This window comes from Phyllostomus hastatus, unplaced genomic scaffold (assembly GCF_019186645.2).
Source record: "Phyllostomus hastatus isolate PE091 unplaced genomic scaffold, TTU_PhHast_1.1 phas_contig_65, whole genome shotgun sequence".
Classification (NCBI taxonomy): Eukaryota; Metazoa; Chordata; class Mammalia; order Chiroptera; family Phyllostomidae; genus Phyllostomus; species Phyllostomus hastatus.
In genome coordinates, this window is record NW_025333932.1 from 5,021,977 (window position 1) to 5,044,404 (window position 22,428).

A 22,428-nucleotide genomic window follows, 5' to 3' on the forward strand; every position below is an offset into this window, starting at 1 on the left:
CTATACAGTTTTATTAACCAGTGTCACCCCAACGAAGTTAATTAAAAAAAATATTTAAGATCTTCCCTTCAATCCTGATTAAGATTTAGTACTCTAAGATTCCTTTTTTATGACTCTGTTAAACATATAAACACCAATTATATTAATGTTTATTGATTTTGAGTTATATAATTTTGTTATGTATGTTATCTTATTCTATAACCCTTTCACACATCTTGAATCCTGTATTATGAAATTTCCCATTGCAAATGATAGAAATCCAACTCAAAATACCTGAAGTATAAAAGTAAGTGTATTGGCTTATAGAACCAAACCACAGAAAGATAGGAGTAGAATTTATTTGAGTAACACAACTTGGAGTTTGGAATTCAAATAGCATCCGTTCTCTCTCTTAATTTTTCTCTCTAGCTTTCTCTCTTTACCTACCACTACCACCACCACTCTAAACCTATTTTTTCTGTTTCTGACTCGGGCACCTCTGGGTTTATGTCTTCACAGCTTATGATCCTAGATAAAGGTACAATTTCACTCCAATATATAAATTCAAGAAAGGACAGCCTGAGGTATGTTCCCCTCTGTAGCAGGAGAATGACATAGGCTGGTGCAGAGTACTTTGATTGGCAACTCATGATAACAAATCAGAATCCTGAGGGTTTTGTGAAGTAGGCCCCATATGTTGTGTGAGCATGGGAGTTGGAGCAAGAAGGTTCTGATATTACCCACAAGAGGAGAAGAAGTCTGGGTAGATGAATAACAGTAAGCTCCTGGGAAGCAGGATCTATAGCATATCCTTTAGTGTCTTTATTTTCCCCTATTTCTCCTCTGAACAAAGATAGTGGTTTCAGAGCTCTTTGGATGATAAGAAATATCTATGGGCTAAATTTATCAGTTAAAGCTATAGAGTTTGAAAAATATATTCATAAGAAGTTTTGTTTTGTTTTTCAATTATGTTTGGGCTCAATTGAAATGATGTTTTTTCTATTTTTTTAACATTGGTGAAATGGATACCAGTATTTTAAAAAATCAGTGAACGACAGGATGTGTAGAGGGTGATGTGAAAATATTAAAACAGTTGAAAATTTACATCAAACAGCAATGGGGAATAGGAAAATAGATTTATGACAGTGGTGCAGCTAGAAAGTCTTCTCTTTTGTCTGTCTCCCCAAATCTGATGCTTAATTTCAAGCATAACTTCTGTCCCTCCTTTCAATCTTGATGACCTATGGAATTCCAGCCCTCATTAACCTCTGCTTTCACTGATTCTACTTTTCTTATTTTTTTTGTACTGCCACAAAGTAGAAATTTGATAATTCCTTTGAAATCACAGAATAACGGGATGTTTATTTCCTTAATCACTTCTTAGAAATATGTCTAGGCTGTCTCATTTAGGTTGTACACTTTTCTACCTGAAGTGATGTGCTTTCTGCTTCTCTTTAGATCTGCATAATATTGATCATAGTTCTAAACATACACTCTTTCAGTTCATATTTGTGGGCAGTAAATAATCAGAATGGAATGCTAGGAACTTCCAGCAGAACATGCCTTACTACTGCTTTAAGGGTAGTTTATGAAGAAAGCGTAATGTCTGCCACATATGTGTTTTTATATTTATAGTTACTGATGTCAGGGTTTTATTATCCTCTTTAAGGTCTGGGAAAGAAGAGGGTTAATGTTAGAGCCCTGACTCCCCAACACACAGGTGAATTTATGCCACTAAGTATAAAATCAGGGGAGAGGAAAGAAGGGGATGCTTTGACTGCTTCCACAAAGATATCTTAAAGATACTGAAGGGACCAGATATTTCTCTCCCTATACCATCAAGCTGGAATAACAATTTAGATCTTCTTAGAGTTTATCTTAAATTCTTTGGAGAAAATGGCAGGATATATTTAGAATCAGCCCTCTGTATCTGCTGGGTCTGCTGAACCCATGGATTCAACCAATTGCAGATCAAAATATTTGAAAAGAAAAAATTTCTTCATACTATTTGTGGAATCAAGGTAGAGCTTAGAAAGTTTTATTTTTTCTGAAGTGAAACATCTGACATTATGAATGCTACTGTGAATGCAATTAAGAAGATCAAAGTTGAAGATCATTTTTATATTGATAATTCAAAATACCATACTTCATGAGACTTAGCACCCTCATAAAACAATGTAAGTCCTAAATTAGAAACCCATGGAACAGAAATACACTTGGAATTAATTGTTGTACAAACATAATTTGTAATTGTCTTCCTGTTACATACTGCCACAAACACTGGCTTAAAATCACACAAACTTATTTCTTACAGTTCAGTAGGTCAGAAGTTTAAGACGGTCTCGTGGGACAGCACCAGAATGTCAGCAGGGCTGTGCTCCCTTCTGGGGGCTCTCAGGGAAGATCTACTCTCTCGCCTTTCCCATGTTTTAGAGGTTGCCTGCATCCTTAGCGCGTGTCCCTCTTCCCCCATCAACAATGAAGCACCTCTTTGACTCTATCTTTGTCACCGCATCTCTTTCTCTGAGCACAGATGGAATCCTCTTTTAGGACCCATGAGTTGTGATGGGATGACTCAGTTATTCCAGGATAATATCCCCATTTTAAGGTCTTAAAAAAAATGAATGAAATTTATAAAATCTCTTTTGCCATGTAAAGTAACATAGTCAAGGTTCTAGGTCAGGGAGTGGAAATCTTGGGGGGACCAAAATTCTGTCTACCACAGCATCCAGATAAACCATGATATTCATGATATTCCACCATCAGAAATGTGGACACCCATAAAGACTTTACAGTTTTGCAGTCTCACAGCTGCAAATTTACCACCAAGAATAAGTATTGTAAAAGAAAATTATAAAGGCCAGGAGAATGTATAAGAGGAAAATTTTCTTAAAGAAGTTTGAGCTAGTAACTGAAGGATAGATGGAAGGAAAAGAAGCCAAGACTTGAGCACGTAGGCTGCAGCCCATGATGCTTTCAAGAAGCTGAAAGACCAATATGAAGGATATATAATGAACAAGGAGAAGAATAGCATAAATCTCATACCAACAGAAGAAGCAGGGACCTGGACAGGCAGATTATGCTAAGTGAAATAAGCCAGTCAGAGAAGACAAGTACCATATGATTTCACTCACATGTGGAATCTAATGAACAAATTGAACTAACAAGCAAAATAGAGACAAACTCATGGATAGAGAAAAGGCTGACAGCTCTGGGGGTAGGGGGATAGTGGAGGGATCAAGCAAAAAAAGAAAAGGAAGAAATGACTCATGGACATGGGCAATAGTGTGGTGATATGGGGGAGGGTGATGCAGAGGGTATAGGGTAGAAAAATGGCAAGGGTAAAATACAATAAAATTTCAAAAATAAAAAATTAACTTTTTAAAAAATGTGAAGTACAATTAAAAGTAATTTAAACTTTCAAGCAGGAGGAAAAGTGTTGCAATCACATTATGGTTTTTGCAAGATAATTGTCTTCACTTCAGAAAATGGCTGGGGAGGGACAAAGTGGATACAAGTTACTAGAAAAGTGAATGCAAAATACAGTGGGCTCATGATCTCTTAAGAGATGTAAAATCACCCTGATAAATCTAAGGTTTTCTCACATAAATCTGTTTTTCTGTACTATCTTCCATGTGATAACCATCTAGTCCCAGAAGTCAAAACCTGAGGGACCTCTATAGGCTTCCTTCACCTCACCTCCCAGTAGCCAAGTCCTATCAGTTTGGTTCCTAAATAGCCCTTGAATCTGTACCTCTCTTTCCATCTTCATTGCCAGCACCCCAATACAGACTACTATCATTTGTTGCTTTATTTTTTCAAGGGTTAATATTTATTTATTTTTTAAAATATATTTTATTGATTATGAGACTTCCGGCAAGATGGAGGAATAGGTGGACGCACCGTACCTCCTCGCACAACCAAGATTAGAACAACAATAATTTACAGATGGAATAACACCCAGAACTGATAGAGGATTTATCTGAATGGAAGTCGTACAGCCAAGAAGTTGAAGTAGACCCGTACATCCAGACTGGTAGGAGAAGACGAGCCGGTTGGGCGTGGTTTGGCAGTCCTCGGAGGTGGGGAAAACTTGGTGCAAAATCAGTGCGACAGCCATCTGGCTCGCAAGAACGCAGCGGTGGTCCCTGAGTACACAAGCTGTGGCTGGTGGACCCAGTGAGGTGGTGATTGTGGACCAGGGCAGAGCTCGCAGCCCAGGATCCCAGAGAAGGGACTGAGATCCCAGGAGAATGGAACTAACACCATTGTTCCCTTGCGTCCCCGCTACTGCCCCCGCCCCCACATATAACGTCACAATCTAGCGCCTAGGGTGCCCAGCCCTGCTGAACACCTAAGGTTCCGCCCCCCACTGTAACAAAAGCGACCAGACCAGAAAAAAAAGAAAAAAAAGAGTAGAGACAGGGAGAAACATGTTTCCAACAGAACAGATCAGTCCCCCAGGACTCATCCTTTTGAGCGACTAAGAAATAGCCAATCTATCAGGTGCACAGTTCAAAACACTGGTGATCAGAAAGCTCACGGAATTGGTTGATTTTGGGTGCAAATTAGATGAAAAGATGCAGGTTACCATAAAAGAGATGCAGGAAGATACACGGAGGAGAGCCAATAGTGAAGGGAAGGAAACTGAGTCTCAAAACAATACAGTGGACCAGAAGGAAGATAGAATCAACCAAGCAGGAAAGCATGATGAAATAAGAATTCAAAAAAACGAGGAGAAGCCTAGGAGCATCTAGAACATCTTTAAACGTTCCAACATCTGAATTATAGGGGTACCAGAAGGGGAAGGGGAAAAGCAACAAATTGAGCATGTATTTGAACAAATAATAAAGGAGAACTTCCCCAATCTAGCAAAGGAAATAGTCTTCCAAGAAATCCAAGAAGCTCAGAGAGCCTCAAAGAAGTTGGACCCAAGAAGAAACACACCAAGGCACATCATAATTACATTAGCCAAGGTAAAAATAAAGGAGAGAATCCTAGAAGCAGCAAGAGATAAGGGGACAGTAACCTACTAAGGAGTCCCCATCAGACTGTCAGCTGATTTCTCAAAAGAGACCTTGTAGGCAAGAAGGGGCTGGAAAGAAATATTCCAAGTCATGCAAGACAAGGACCTACATCCCAGATTGCTCTATCCAGCAAAGTTCTCATTTAGAATGGAAGGGCAGATAAAGTACTTCTCAGATAAGGTCAAGTTAAAGGAGTTCATCATCACCAAGCCCTTATTTTATGAAATGCTAAAGGGACTTATCTGAGAAAAGAAGATAAAGAAAAAACATGTATTGTAAAAGGACAGCAAACTCACAATTATTAACAACCACACCTAAAGCAAAACCAAAAGAAACTAAGTAAACAACTAGAACAGGAACAGAACCACAGAAATGGAGGTCACATGGAGGGTTAGCAACAGGGGGGTAGGAGGAGGAGAGAGGGGTAAAAGGTACTGAGAATAAGTAGCATAGATTGTAGGTTGAAAATAGATAGGGGGAGGGCAAGAATAGTACGGGAAATGTAGAAGCTAAAGAACTCATAAGTATGACACATGGACAAGAACTAAATGGGGGGAATGTGGGTGGGAGAGGGTGTATGGGGTGGAGGGGAGAGAATGGGGGAAGTGGGACAACTGTAATACAACTGTAATGGGGGAAATATATTTTATTGATTATGCTATTACAGTTGTCCCATTTCCCCCCTTCATTCCCCTCCACACCCCCTCCCACCCACATTCCCCCACTTTAGTTTATGTCCATATGCCATACTTATAAATTCTTTAGCTTCTACATGTCCCATACTATTCTTACCCTCCCCCTGTCTATTTTCTACTTACCACCTATGCTACTTATTCTATGTACCTTTTTCCCCTCTCTCCTCCTCCCACTCCCCTGTCATTAATCCTCCATGTGATCTCCATTTCTATGGTTCTGTTCCTGTCCTAGTTGTTTGCCTAGTTTGTTTTTATTTTTGCTTTAGGTGTGGCTGTTAATAATTGTGAGTTCACTGTCATTTTGCTGTACATGTTTTTTTATCTTCTTTTTCTTAGGTAAGTCCCTTTAACATTTCATATAATAAGGGCTTGGTGATGATGAACTGCTTTAACTTGACCTTATCTGAGAAGCACTTTATCTGCCCTTCCATTCTAAATGAGAGCTTTGCTGGGTAGAGCAATCTTGGATGTAGGTCTTTGCCTTTCATGACTTGGAATACTTCTTTCCAGCCCTTTCTTGCCTGTAAGGTCTCTTTTGAGAAATCAGCTGACAAGTCTTATGGGAACTCCTTTGTAGGTAACCATCTCCTTTTGTCTTGCTGCTTTTAAGATTTTCTTCTTATCTTCAATCTTGGGTAATGTAATTATGATGTGTCTTGGTGTGTTCCTCCTTGGGTCCAACTTGTTTGGGACTCTCTGAGCTTCCTGGACTTCCTGGAAGTATATTCCTTTGCCACATTGGGGAAGTTTTGTTATTTGTTCAAATAACTGTCCCACTTTTTGCTCTTCCTCTTCTCCTTCTGGTACCCCTATAATTCAGATGTTGGAATGTTTCAAGATGCCCTGGAGGTTCCTAAGCCTCTCCTCACTTTTTTGAATTCTTGTTTCTTCATTCTTTTCTGATTGGCTGTTTCTTTCTTCCTTCTGGTCCATTCCATTGATTTGAGTCCCAGTTTCCTTCCTATCACTATTGGTTCCCTGTATATTTTCCATTATTTCACTTAGTGTAGCCTTCATTTTTTCATCTAATTTGCGACCAAATTCAGCCAATTTTATGAGGAAGCTGATCACCAGTGCTTTGAACTGTGCATCTGAGAGGTTGGCTATCTCTTTGTTGCTTAGTTGTATTTTTTCTGGGGCTTTGATCTGTTCTTTTGTTTGTATTATCTTTTTTTTTGTCTTGACATGCTTGTTATGTAGTGAGGGGCAAAGCTTTAAGTATTCACCAGGGTGGGGTAACTCATATCACTGTTTTGTGATGCTGTATGTAGGGATGGGGTCCAAGACAGAACAGTGGCGCTTGCTCTGCTTTCTGCTCAATTTCAGTCTCTTTCCCCACTTCCCCCAAGCAAATCAGGCCATTCTGGTACTGATTCCCACGTGGGTGAGTTTGTGCATGTTCTGGGACTCTGTGCGTCTCTCCAACAAATTCTTCTGTGAGGCTGGGAGTTTCTCCCAGCACCTCAACCCCCACAGGTGTTTTCAATTGGTGTTTTGAGATTTTATTTCCCCTTGCTATGACCCTGGGTTGCGAGGTCTGTCTCTCTCCCCAGTTTCGCCTGGTTTATTTGAGTGCAAATGTGGAACCGCCCAGTCCACCAGCCACCTTGTGCACTGTGGCCCTCCACAACCCACCACCTCACTGAGTCTGCCAGGCACAGCTTTGCTGCGAGCCCTCTCAATCCCTCCTACCAGACTGGATGAATGTTTCTTTAACTTCTTGGTTGTTGGGATTCCATGCAGGTCAATTTTTCTGTCCGCTCTGGTTGTTTTCTGTTTTTAAATTGTTGTCCTTCTTTTGGTTGTGTGAGGATGCACATTGTGTCTACCTATGCCTTTATCTCGGCCAGAAGTCTCATTTGTTATTTTAAATCTTGCAATATCCTTTTAAATGACCCACCAATAGATTCTTATCTTCTCTATAAACTACACTGCAACAGGTATAATTTGTTAAAATCACAAATTTTATTAAAATCTTCTGCTGTGCCTCGCAGTCCCTACCTACCCCACTTGACATTCACACACAACACACATACCACACGCACATTTGGAACCCATGGATGCACTGACCTGTCTCTCATGATTGGGCCTTTTTACATGACAGGTTCTTAGTCTGTCTGTCCTAACATTCTTCTTTGTGCCTAGATAACTCTTAATTCTCTTTTGTGTCACAGATAAAAAGAGTATTTCCTCAGGGAAGTATTTCCTAATACTTAGGTCTTTCTTATATGTTCTCACTGAACAGTAATGTGGGCACATGGATCCAAATCCATGTGAATCTTATTTTCAAGCCCATGCTTTCAATCAGTAAGATACCTACCATTCTCTAGCTCAAATTTCCCTCTATGGCGTCTCATAGTTAAAGAAAATCTACACTATTAAATAGATAGTCTGTTTTCAATTTTATTCTCAGAGACAAAATGAACCTAAAGGACAAAACCTTGATCAATGTTGAATGCAATAGTTTTCTGTAAATGTGATTTAATATTTAATAGTTTTTGCTTATATCCAAGTTGACACTTAGTAAATGAGAATCCATAGGATTCCCTAAGTTGTGCTTTAAGAACAGATATACCCAGTGTATTTTTTAGTGTGAGTGCTGTCCAGAAGCAGGCAAACCAAATGAAGCAGTCCATTAGTAACCATGGACCTAATAACAATGATCTTTCTTTTAACTCTTTCCCCTCTTCATCACTCTGGGAGGGCTCTCCCAGGCATTGACCTTCATTAGAAGAGTCCAAGAACAAAATGGATATCTCTGCAAGTCATCTTAGCAAGTAAAAGAATAAGTAAGAAATCTGTTCTTGGAGAAAAGAGGTGAGATGTACTAATGAAGCAACTTAGAAAGGTTTGAATTTTCACTCTTTGTGCCACGTGATAAGAGAAAAAGGGCTCCTGTCTCCAACACTAAATTCACTTAACTTTTTTTTCACTTTAACAGCTAAGGATGTTATCACTTATGCTGAGGTCATGGAGAAGGTAATGCTACTCTTAGTGATGCTAATGAAAAAGTACAATGGTGACGTGAGTTAATTGCCTACTTACCACACAATCACCAATTTGTGCTCTACCAATGTTAATAGAGAATGGAAGAGAGCTGGCAATATGTGTACTGAATACTGCCTGATATATGAACAGTGCTTGGTAGGATGTGTTGCTTTCATGAATGAATAGGGTTTACTCACGTAAATAAGGAGGATTCAGGAAAAGTAAGTTTCCCCATATTTATGAGTCTGGTGCCATGTAACCATGGACCTAATAACAATGATCTTTCTTTTAACTCTTTCCCCTCTTCATCATTCAAGTTTCAAATCTATGGTTTTTAGATTTTTTTAAAAAATTAATGTCCAGCTACAAAAATAGCTCTTTTACTCCTAAACACTAACTTAAATTTGATCTTGCTTTTCTAAAAGTGAAGTATCATATGATACATAAGAAGTACAAAGGGAAGAAATAAATTAGGTTACAAGGACTCAGTTCCCTTAACAGGAAAAAAATTCATTAAACAAATTTGTGGTATAAAAGTCTCTTTTACTAGCATTTGGCTAGTTCTTTACTTCCACTCATTTTTAGGGTCTTCATATGTGTTTTTATTAACATTCCCACAGACCCCTGAAAACAAATAAAAAGTCCCTATTTTCTGTGTACTTTTGGAGCCAACATCATTGAGGTGTAATTGACATATGATAAAACTGATTTATTTGAAGTTACAGTTCAACAAAACTACACCAATTTTAAAGCAAGGCTTATTGGTGGCTCTCTAAAGAATGGCTTTAGTTAAAACTAGGAATTGGTTGCTTCTATAAAGTCATCCACAGCATCTCTAAATCACCTCTTGAGACATCTAATTCTCAGAATACCAAATAGACTCCACATCTTACCTACTACCTAACAGATGCAAAGTGAGCATAAGAAATAAATTCTGTCAAAATAATTTCATGCTGAGCAGTTTTTGGCTATACCCAAATAGAATATAAACACATTTGCTGATAATGAGGCACAATGAGCAGAGTGATAACAATTAAAGTCACGAATTATTGGCATTATTCAATAAAAAATATGTATTAAGTACAAATTACCTGTAGATAGTAGAGACACAGTAATGAACAGAATGACAATCTCTAAATCTTACTTCACCTTTCTTACCATTTTTATAAGCTATTTAATACTACGTACTAAATCAATTTCTGTTCAAACTAACCAGAGTACATCTATTCTCTAAATGCTAACCAATACAGCAGCTAATGCTTGCTTTTCTATTTGCCTGGTCCCAAAGTATTCTGTCTTTCACTGAATATGCTGTGACTGCTGACTCAGTACATTGTCTACTCTGTAAAGTAAATATGGGATTATTTCCCCTTTCCATTGATGGGAAAAGCAATTTTTCCAATTGTTTAGAAGCTGAATAGAATACTCATTGTGTAGAAAAGTGAACTCCATTAAGCTTGTCCTTAAACTGTTGCATGCTCATAGTTATACAGGCTGTAAGAGAATTCTAGAGTCAATACTGGGACATGTCAGGATTGGTTAGATTAGGTTCTCAAAGTGTGGTTGATGGACCAGCAGCATTAGCATTACCTTTTTAGAAATGTAAATTTTTGGTTACCACCCCAGACCTACTGAATCAGACTTTGGTAAAGCCTCCCAGTCTGTGTTTTAACAAATCTTTCAGGTAATTCAGATGCACATTTGGGTTGAGAAACTCTGGGCTGAATTATGCTCAGATAATAAACTTTGTATGACTTCAAATACCACAGGTTGGTAGAAGGGTTTTCAGGAACTACTATAAAGGACACAGGGACAAAACCAAGGGGGAGTGTGGAAGCAAGGGAGGGTGGTGGGTTTGGCTGGGGTAAAGGGGAGTGCTGGAGAGAAAATGCAGACAATTGTAATTGAACAACAATAAAGTAATTAAAAATATCACAGGAGCAAGGGACATAAAGGAAAGAATAAACAAATGGGACCTCATCAAAATTAAAAGCTTCTGAACAGCTAAAGAAAACAGTATCAAAATAAAAAGAGAACCAACTGCATGGGAAAACATATTTGCCAATGATACCTCAGACAAGGGCTTAATCTCCAAAATATATAAAGAACTTACATGACTACACTCTAAGAAGACAAGGAACCCAATTAAAAAATGGGCAAAGGACTTGCACAGACACTTCTCCAAGGAGGACATAAAGAAAATCCAAAGACACATGAAACGATGTTCAATATCGCTAGCTATCAGAGAGATGCAAATTAAAACCACAATGAGATACTACTTTACACCAGTCAGAATGGCCATCATAAACAAAGCAACAAACAACAAGTGTTGGAGAGGTTGTGGAGAAAAAGGGACCCTAGTGCACTGCTGGTGGGACTGCAGACTGGTACAACCACTATAGAAAGCAGTATGGAACTTCCTCAGGAAACTAAAAATGGATCTGCCTTTTGACCCTGCAATTCCACTGCTGGGACTCTATCCTAAGAACACTAAAACACCAATCCAAAAGAGCCTATGCACCCCAATGTTCATAGCAGCACAATTTACAATAGCTAGGTGCTGGAAGCAACCTAGATGCCCATCAGTAAATGAATGGATCAAAAAACTATGGTACATTTACACAATGGAATTCTATGCAGCAGAAGGAAAGAAGGAGCTCCTACCCTTTGCAACAGTTTGGATGGAGCTGGAAAGCATTATGCTAAGCAAAATAAGCCAGGCAGTGAAAGACAAATACCATATAATCTCACCTTTAACAGGAACCTAAACAACAAAACAAAGAAACAAGTAAAATATAACCAAAGACACTGAAAAAGAGGACAGGCTGACAGTGACCAGAGGAGAGAGAAGAGGGAATTTCAGGGGAGAATGGGAAGGGTTTACAGGGACAAATTTAAAGGACACATGGACACAAAATAGGGGGAAGGTGGTAATGGGAGGGAAGAAGGGAGGGTTGGGTGGGTGGGCTGGATTGGGAGTAAAAGGGAGAAAACTGTACTTGAACAATGATTAAAATTAAAAAAAATCACAGGTTAATTTCTTGCCCATGCAGGATAATTTTTGTATGTTACATAGCTGTTCTGTGACGTCTTTACCTCAGAATCTAGGCTGAAGGAACAGGGCTTCCACTTTAGAGAGAAAATATAGTTGGCAAGTAAATCTCTTGGCCTAGAAATACACGTCATTTCCAGGGATTATTGCTACTTCATCTACCAACCAGGATGGTGCCACTGTCACCCGCCACAGGCCAAATGAACTAGGTATATTTTTTATTCTTGCAGTTAAGAAATATTTTAATTTTTCAACTCTACAAATCTCCTAAATTTTTCTATTTCTTTTTACTTTCACATATAAATCAGCCAAATCACTATTTTAAAGATTTTATTTATTTCTTTAGAGAGAGAGAGGAAAATAGGAAGAAAGAGGGGGAGAGAAAGATCAATCAGATGTCTCTCGCATGCACCCTAACCAGGGACCAGGCTCACAGCCCAGGCATGTGCTCTGATTGGGAATCAACCCGGCAAGTTTTGCTTTCCGGGATAACACCCAACCAACTGAGCCATACTGTCCAGGGCCAAATCACCTTTTTAAATTATGTTATTTTTTTCTTGCATTATCTTGCTAAACATAACCAAAAATGAAAAAAAATATTTTAATATTAACTTTCAGAAAGTGTTTCCTGGCACTTAAGGTAATTAAGTATATAATCTGACTTCCAAGTTAATATAAGCAACAGTTTACCAAATACTTCACTGAAACATTTCATTTGGGAGTGTGTTTCAGTCTGATGTCTGTGCCATACCCAGGGGGTGGTAGCCTGCCAAGAACTGTGTCTCTGATTGTTCCAGTCCTGTGGCGCCCCAAAATATAAGCCCCTCTGGCCACTAAAGTCATGTGCTCAAAAGGTATCCCCTGTGTGGACTCGTGTACCTGCTGGCTTTAGTTTGGCTGTGGGAGAGCATGGGCAGGGGCATACCTGCTCACGTTAACCAGGTAGATAAAGAACACAAAAATGGTGTCCACCAGCACATCCATGACCTAAAGGACTTAGAAAAAGAATAAACAAAGCCTAAATTTAGTAGAGGGAAGAAAATAAAATGATCAGAGTGGAAATAAATGAAATAGAGACTAAATAGACAACAGAAGAGATCAATAAAACTAAGAATTGATTATTAATTTTTTAAAGATAAATAGATTAACAAACCTTTAACTACACCTGCTAAGAAAAAAAAAGGAGAGGGCTCAAATAAATAAAATCAAGAATGAAAGAAGACAAGTTATAATAATTAATAACTAGGAAATACAAAGGATTATAAGAGACTATTATTAACAATTATATACCAACGAATTGGACAATGTAGAAGAAATTGATATGTTTCTTAAAACATACAACCTTCAAAAACTGAATCATGAAGAAATAGAAAATCTGAATATACCAACTATTATTAAGGAGATTGAATCAGTAATCAAAAACCTCCTAATGAACAAAAGCCCAAGAACAGACATTCAAAGAAGATTTAAAATTTGTCCTTCTCAAACTCTTCCAAAAATTTCAGGAGGACAGAATGGTTTCAAATTTATTTTAGGAGGCCAGCATTATATGGAAGAGACACAAGGATACCACAAAAGAAGAAAATTACAAGACAATATTCCTAATGAACATAGTTGCAGAAATCCTTAACACATTAGCAAGCTAAACTAAACAATCCATTAAAAGAATATACACCGTGATCAAGTGGGATTTATTCTAGAGGTACAGGATGGTGCAACCTCACAAATCAATTAATACAATATATCACATTAAAATAATGAAGGATAAAAATCATGATTATATCAGTAGATGCAGAAAAAATATTTGATAAGATATAAAATCCATGTATGATAAAAGTCTCAATAAAATGGGAACAGAAAGAAAATACCTCAATATATTCAAGGTCATGTATGACAAACCCATAAGCTAACATCATACTCAATGGTAAAAAACAAACAAACAACAAAAAAACCCTGAACTTTTCCTCTAAGATCAAGAGCAAAACAAAGATGCCCACTTTTGCCACTTTTATTCTACAAAGCATTGGCAGTCCTAGTCATTGCAGTTATTAGGTAAACAAAAGAAGTAAAGGCATCTAAATTGAAAAGGAGTAAGTAAAACTGTCTCTATTTGTGGATAGCATGATTTTATATTTGAAAAATCCTAAAACCTCTACTAAAAATACTATTAGAAATAATAAGTGAATAGTCAGGTTGCAAGATACAAAATTAATATATAAGTCTGTTGCATTTGTACAAATGAACAATGAACTAGCAGAAAGAAAAATTAAGAAAACAATTCCATTTACAATTGCACCAAAAAGAATAAAATACCTAAGAATAAATTTAACCAAGGAGTTAATCACTGAAAACTATGAGACATTGTGGAAAGAAATTGAAGACACAAATAAATGGAAAGATAATCTATGCTCTTTGATTTTGAAGTATTAATATGGCTAAAATGTTCATATTACACAATGAAATTTACAGATTTAACTCAATCTCTATCAAGATTTCCATTTTTCAAAGAAACAGAACCAAAAAATCCTAAAATGTATATGGAACCATAAAACAATCTTGAGAAAGAAGAACAAAATTGGAAGCATCATGTGCCCTGATTTCAAACTAAATTACAAAACTGTAGTAATCAAAGAAGTATGGTAATGGTATAAAAATCAACACAGATCAAGGGAACAGAATAGAGAGTCCAGAAATAAACCCGTGCATGTATGGTCAATTAATTTACAACAGCAGAGACAAGAATATACAATGGGGAAAGGACAGTCTTTTCAATAAACAGTATTGATAAAACTGGACAGTCATATGCAAAAGAATGAAATTAGATTATTATTTTACAACATACACAAAAACTAACTCAAAATAAATGAAAAACTTGAATATAAGTCCTTAAGTCCAAAAACTCCTACAAGAAAACATAGGTTGTAACTTCCTTGACATTGGTCAGGTGATTATATTTTAGATCCTACTCCAAAGGCAAGGGCAACAAAAGGAAATATAATAAGTGGGAATACAACAAACTAATGAACTTGTGCACAGCAAAAGAAACCATCAACAAAATAAATGACCACCTTCTGAATAGAAGATATTTGCAATGTTTCCCCTTCATTTGTTCTGTTTGAAGGCAATTACCGGAGCCTCCCCCACCCCTGTTCCAAGCAGTTGCATTCACCAAAGGTGCCCCCCTTAAATGCTAATAAGGTTAGCTCTTCATACAGGAACACAACTCCATCTATAAGCTAGGGAGTCCAAGTCAGTTCATGGAAGAAAAGCCACTGAATTCCTCAAGCTTGTTTAAGAAAAGGGTCACTGGAGTGCTGTGATAAGCACGTAGAGGCAGGAACAGAGCCAAGCCTCTCACTTCAGAAATGAAATTGACTTCCAGGTTGTAGAAAAATGAGCAGATCCTTCAGAAGCTGGGCAAAAAGGCATCAACAAATATTTAGATCTGAATAACTGCAGATTAACAACAGCAAACATGAAGGAAATAGTTGCTTCTCTGACTTATCTCTGAGACTTGGAAAAACTGGCGCTTTCCAGGAGTTGATTTCAAGGTTGGAACCCTCCATTCACTCCGCCCCAGCAAATGCATTTTGTCTGCAGTTAAAAATCTTGAGACTGGGTAGGTGTAGACGTATGGTACCTTTGACCTTGTTGGAACACTGAGAGTTGCACTCAAAGCAATACCTGAACTTGAGGAGCTGAATTTGTCCTGGATCAGTAAAGTGGGAGGAAACTTGCCTCTGATTCTCCAGAAGTTCCCAGAAGCAAGCAAGATACAAATTTTTGCAGTTGTGGATTGTGCCTTAAAATCATAAGATGGAGTGTTTGTGGGTCAGTTGCTACCTGTGATCCACAATCTTGAAATACTTATCTTTCCATTATCAGAAACATGGGTGAGAGTCTAAACAGTATTGCTCAGGGATTTAAAGAAGTGTCTAACTACTGGGTGTCTCAGATAAGGAAACCCTACCTCTCCTGCAACAAGGAGCTGGGTGAAGGTTTGAAGACTCACCAGCTCGGCTGGCTGCACTGAAGCATCTGGAAGTTTTGGACCTTAACCAGTGCTCAAAAGCATCAAATGATATGGGGTTACTGACCCAGGTTATATCTTTATTCTCAAGCCTTCAGGAATTGAATTTATCCTCTAACAAAAAGATGGACAGCTCTTCTGAAACTGACAGAGCAGGCTCCGATTTTTACCAGAATTGAAGTAGTTACTAATCAACAACTGTGTTCTAATTTAGAAAGTGAAACTTTAACTGCCCTTGCTGAATCAATTTACCTCCCTCCTCTGAAAATAGCCTTTCTTGAAATAAGTGTGTTGGTGACAACCTGAAGATGCTTCTGAAAACACTAAAGCTTCCAATGTCCTTTCAAGTGCTGAGGAAGGCCAAGCTGCTGTTTCTTAGTGACTGAGGATGTGGTTCTCCTGGCCTTTAGGAAAGTAGTACAGGCAGGTCATTGGGCCGAGCTGCAGGAGGTTGACCTGAGCTACAATGACAACATCTGTGATGAAGGATGGGTCATCTTTACCATGTGCGGCTTCTCAAAGGGTTAATCAAGCTGTGTCTTAGCCTTTGGCCATTAGCTTTTAAGGATTGTGGACAATGCTTTAGACACTTGTTATGTGCCGACTTCCCAAGGTCACTGAGATAGAAATGAAAAGATGGATCCTCCTAGCTTCACAGGAGGAGGAACTGGAATACTCTGACCCAAATTGCAGAAGCAGCATTCACTTTGACCATGGTGGGTTTCAGTAAGTTAATTTCCCAAGGCTTAACTAAGCTATAAACCATTCTCTAAGGGACAAAAAGAAATGAATGAACCCCAGTGTAATCAAAGGAGTATCAATATCTGGGCATTTAAAGGTAGTTATGTTACAAGAGCTTTGTAAATATATATAATAATCTAATGTGAGTGTGTCTTTATTCTCTATCTTATGAAACATGGATGACATTTTTGGTGGATTTTTACTTTTTTGAATATATAATTCATTCTCTTTACTGTTTAGAAGGCCTGCCAAAAATGTTTGATTTTGGTAATATGTCTCCTCTTTTTTTGCCCTGGAATTTTCTGTCTCTTTTTCTACATGTTAAATTTTCAAAAGATAAGGGTGGGTATGTGTGAGAAAGAGAGAGAGAAGAGAAAGATAATTTTCATGTGAAAGGCACTAGCTGTGTAATAGTATCATGTTACCTTTATTTTTTTTAAAGATTTTATTTATTTATTTTTAGAGAGGGGAAGAGAGGGAGAGAAACATCAATGTGTGGTTGTCTCTCACACACCCTCTACTTTATTATTACTATATATATTTTTTTCATTAGAAAGTACCCCCTTCAGTGGTTTATTATTTTATCTTTTAGTGCTTTCTATATCTGATATAAACCATGAACCCTAGTAATGGTCATTGACATATAAATCTTAGTGGAAAGTGGTCAAAATTTCATGACACACTATAAAAATACATCTTCTTAAAATAAAGGAAAATTTTTTATTGTTAAAATAAATTAGCATGTTTCTTAAAATAGAGGCATCATAGAGAGAAAAACTGACTAACTGTTGGAGTAGTCTTGATGGGAAGACTACAGGAAAGATTCAAAAAGACCATGTTAATAATGATTGTTTTTGAAAGCTATCTTGGATGTTGTTGGGGAGCAGGGATTTATATCCTGGGGATCATGAATGCCTTCAAGGTTTGAAGGTGGCATTCTAGGTATGCAAAGTCACTCTTACATTACATACAAAGGTCTGTGTGTTGTACTATTGTTTACTTTCTCTGAGAAAGAGACTGTGTACTAGTCAGTGAGGACTGCTATAACCAAATCCATAGTCTGCGTGGCTTAAAGAACAGAAAATTATTTTCTCATGGTTCTGGAGGCTAGAAGTTCATGATCAAGGTGTTGACAAACCGCCTCTGGTGAGAGCTCTCTTCCTTGCTTGTTAGACAGCTACCTTCTCTCTATGTCCTCACATGGCATTTTCTCAATGTGCACATGGAAAGAGAGAGAGGAAAAAAACCTCTCACGTCTCTTCTCTCTGCTCATAAGGACATTAATCCTATTGCATCAGGACACCACTATTATGGCCTCTTTTGATCTTATATACATGCTTAGAGGTGCCATCTCCAAATGCAGCCACACAGGGAGTTAGGGTTTTGACATAGAAATTTGAAGAGGACACAAATAGTCCATAACAGATGATAGTTTTGATAATATTTTCAAAGTGACCCAAACTCAAGAAAGTTTAACAATCATGGATGTAAAAGTTAATTAAGAACTAAAGCCAGGGAATTAGAAAGTTAAGGGGATGCATAGAATGTACAAAGTTTTTTTTAAAGTGCTATTTAATAAGACACTGGCAGGTTAAATGGGGTTAACCATTTAATAGTCACTACTATTGCCCACCCAATGCATATTCTCCTCTAGTTTCTTATTCTAGTAAATTGGAAGAAAATGGCCCTATGATCCTCCCATCCCTATAAACATTGTAAATGTACCACCCTCCCACCAGGAAATAGAATTTCCCTCTACCCCTTGAATTTTGGTTTGGCCATGTGAATGGCTAAACTGATGGGACATTAACAAATATATAGAACAAATGGTTCAAGTGTATTAGAGCATTGAGGCTTGCCTTCTCTTGCTTCTGGGAACCCTCAGACCACTGTGGGAAGAAGCCCTCACCTCCTGAAGGATAAGAGGTCACATGGAGAGAGAAGGATGCCCAGCCATCTCAGCTTAGGTCCTAGATGTGAGCATGAGACCACCAAAGATAATCTAGCCTCAGCTGAGCCTTCTCAGATTGCCCCAACCCCACCTGCATCCCCAAACAACTTGGAGACGTAATAACTATTGCTTTTTAATCCACCAAGTTCTGAGACAGCTTGTTATACAGTGAAATCCAATTTACAAAAACATACTTATTAACAAGACCCCAAACATATTTTGCTTGGCAATCTGGCTACCAAAGATACCTTCTTGTAATATGTACTTGGAAATGATATCTTTGTGATCCAATTCTCTCTAACCAGGCATAAACATGAATAGCTGATTGGCGCTTGCAAGTGAAGCAGTTTAAAGGGAGGCCGTTCTGATAGTTGGCACAATCTTTTGGCTCTTCACTCTTCCTCTCCCTTCCTGCCTGAAATACAGATAAAAATAAAGGAAGCAAATTATAAACCAAGAGCATGAGAATCCCACACTAAAGATAGAGGGAGATAGAAAGAGCTTGAGTAGTAGCTTCATTGTTTAGCTGCCCTATCAGGTGAGAACTACTTACCTGAAGATTTTTGGTTATGTGAGAAAAATTAAGCCCTTACTTTCACCCAGGGGCAAGTTGAACTGAAATACTAATTTAGGATAGTGGAAAATGTGGAGGTGCTGATGGCATGTATGCTGCTGGCTTAGGCAACTGGATAAATAATGTTGCCATTAATCCAAAAAGAAGAGAAAGTTAGAGAGGAAGATAACTTAGGAAACTTTTGAAAATACTGAGTTTGAAGTGTATGTGAAAAGAGACACTATTTAGAAGGTGGTTGGCCCTCCAAAGTTCCTGTAGTTCTGATACTTAAGAAGTTCTGGGTTTGAATATTACTTAGCAATCAACCACCAATTTTGTGGTAGAGAACATTGTTAGAGTGCTCAGGATCCCCCAGGAAAAATATATGGAATGAAGAGAATGAAGTCTAAGATTAAAAAATCTTAGGAAATATTAATTGTTATAGAAGGTTGGAGCAAAGTGTTAAGAAATACAGATAAAAAATAATGTTTAAGAAGGTTAGCTGTAGACTCTGGTGAATTGATACAATGACTGAATGTGTGCTTGTTGGATTACCAACCAGGAGGTCCCTAAAACCCTTACAAAGAGCAGAGCCTGTGGAGTGGGGCCCACAAAAGCCAGATTATGGTAGGGGGAGGAGTGAATGGAAGGTGTTGCTAAAGAGACCAGAGACTGTGAAATCACCCTGGCTAGTGATTCTTGACTGCAAAGGACCAAAAAAAGAATAATACCAAAAGGGAATAGGGGATAGAGAGAGGGGAGAGAGTAAATTCTGTTCCTTTAAAAAACTTTTTTTTTAGTTTGTTGGTAGGACTTGAACATATTTATAGACTTCAGGGAAGGAGCTGCTGGAGGGGGAAAGTTTGAACATACAAGAAAAAGAAATAATTGATAGAACAAGGCCAGGCCTAGGCAGGAAGGGTGAGATCAAGAACACAGGTGGAGGGATTAACCTTAAATGGGAGTTGAATCTCCTCTTCCTGTGAGAGCATCAATATATCTTCCTGAGAGGGGAAGGTGCTCTTAGATCTACATGGATACACGAGAGAGACACAAAGGGCCTGACTGCTCTAGTCTGGAGCTTTCATCTGATGTCTGATCTTGATTGGAGGTATGTGAGAGATCAGGAAGACACAGCTAGGGACATCACTTGTGAGGATTAAACCATAGCAGGGATCCTTAGTCAGCTGCTGTCAGCTTTGGAAAGCATTCACTGCTCTTAAAATCATACCCACGTAATACAGTGGTACTTAGTAATTAACATTTCAAATGTTGTGGATTGAAATAACAAAACACAAAGCACCTTGGGTCAAAGACTGAACATTTCCCTACAGTTTCTAAAATTATCAATATGCTTCTAGAAGTGAAAGCTGGTTCTCACAGCACAGCTGTATGGAGAGAATTCAAATACATTTAATTGTAATGATCTCAGATTCTTGACTCTTAAATGAGTTCATATTTATAAAGTAGCTGTCCTTTAAAGAGGAGAATATTTTGCATAACTGGAGAAGAAAAAATATGTTCAGAATGTATTTGCATTTTGCTTAGGGCCAGTTCAATTCAGGGATAAATGTTTGGCAGCATGTTGGAGGGCTTTTCAAGGCCTGTTTGTCATAGCATTCATTGGTACCTTCTTGAAATTAAAGTTTGAGTGGGTTTAGACTCTAGGACAAATCTATGGTAAAGGTTTGCATGATGTCTGTCCAAAACTGCACTAAACAGATGAGGTAAGTGAATGTCATTTGCTTATTACCATATATATTTCTTAGTACTTAATTTTTTTACAGCGAGTAGTAATTAACTGATTTTTATTTTTTCATGTGAATATCTGAAATTTTGCAGACCAAAATTAAACATTAAAACAACTGCTTCTTAGCTACAAGATGTATCTTATGTCTGTTTTATCCCATAACAATGGTCTCTTTTTATGTCTTTTGCCTGCACATAACAGCTTCATAATTCTGATCCTCAGGTTCCTAATTTGTAAAAATGGTACCAATAATACAACTATTCTAGGGTTGTTGTAAGTATTCAATGTGCTAACTGATTAAAAGTCCATAAAACAGTGCCTGGCACATTGTAAGCACCCCCCCAAAAATCAGCAGTTATTAAAATATGGTCATGATCTTTTAGTGACTATTTAATTTAGTATATGCTCCTACATATGTTAAATATTTAGCATAGCTTCTAAATATGCTCAATATTTTATAGTGTGAAGCTCAAGAAAACACACTTTATGTTGTCATAACCAACTAGATTTTAATCTACTTGTGTTTGATACTTGATGAAGTCAATTTCTGAAGGACTGTAATATTTGTAACAAGGCATCCAAAGCTAGTGTAAAGTGTGTAATTACAACTCTGTCTCTTTATTTTTCTTCCATCCTTTATCCCTTTCTCTTTCTCTTTCTTTGTTTCCTCTCTCCCTTTTTCTGTCTTGTAAAGTGGAATGGCTTTTATGGATATACTGAATCCAAAAAAGAAAGGGGATACTTAATAGCCTTGGCTTGAATTTTTTAATATGGATATTAACTGTATCTAAAACCATTAATCATTTTAATACTAAAGAAGGCAAACAACATAAAATCTACATGAAGAGGATATGCAGAAGAAAAATGAGTACAATAATAAATTAACTGCAAATATTGATAACCTTAATGATTACTAAAAACAGAGGAAAATAGGATGAATTTGAGTGATTATGTTATAAAGCCCCTGATGCAATTATCTTCTTTCCTTTAGCTTTAAGGTTACATTTTTCTTTTTCATCCCTTAGACTTATCCTGGTTTTTAAATATGGAAACAGCAAGAGACTGAGTCCAGGATGACTAGAATAAGCATTTTCTCCTATGTCCACTAGATGGCAGGTGTAGGATTCTGAATACCTTTCAGAAGCTATGCGGTAGCTGTTCTTATTTACAGCACTAGATGACAAAACCTACTGGAGTTCAAAGTAGAAAATTTTAGAAAGGAGTCTCTCTCTTTCTTCCCCTCATTCTCCTACATACAGCCTTGAAAAAAAAAAAAGAGAACAGGTAAAACTGGTAAAGGAGTATAAGGTTTCTAATAAAGCTTTCAGTTGCCGTCTACAATTGCAGAGTAAAACAACAGCCCTCTTGTGTATATTTTCTTTATTGAAAAATGTAAAACTAAAACCTAGCAACAAATCTTTACATAACTAGCCAAGAATTTTTTTGTAGAACATTAAAATTTTTTCTTTCCCCTTTGGTCCCACACACTCTGAAGTGGTACACTGTCTCTGTATAATCTCAATCCTTTTATTTTCTTAAAGTGGGAAGGTCCTGGGGATCCCTGTTATATAAGTGGCAGTTGGAGATTACACTATAACTTGGAGATTAATTTCCTATTTCTTTTCTTTATGATAGGAGACAGTAAAGCAGTAGGGAAATCTA

The 22,428-nt window shown here is 37.6% G+C and overlaps 1 pseudogene; it reads left to right on the plus strand.

Moving 5' to 3' along the window:
- LOC123825783 overlaps positions 1-16,501 on the plus strand; it is a 107,236-nt pseudogene extending 90,735 nt beyond the window's left edge.
- The last annotated feature ends 5,927 nt before the right edge of the window (positions 16,502-22,428 follow it).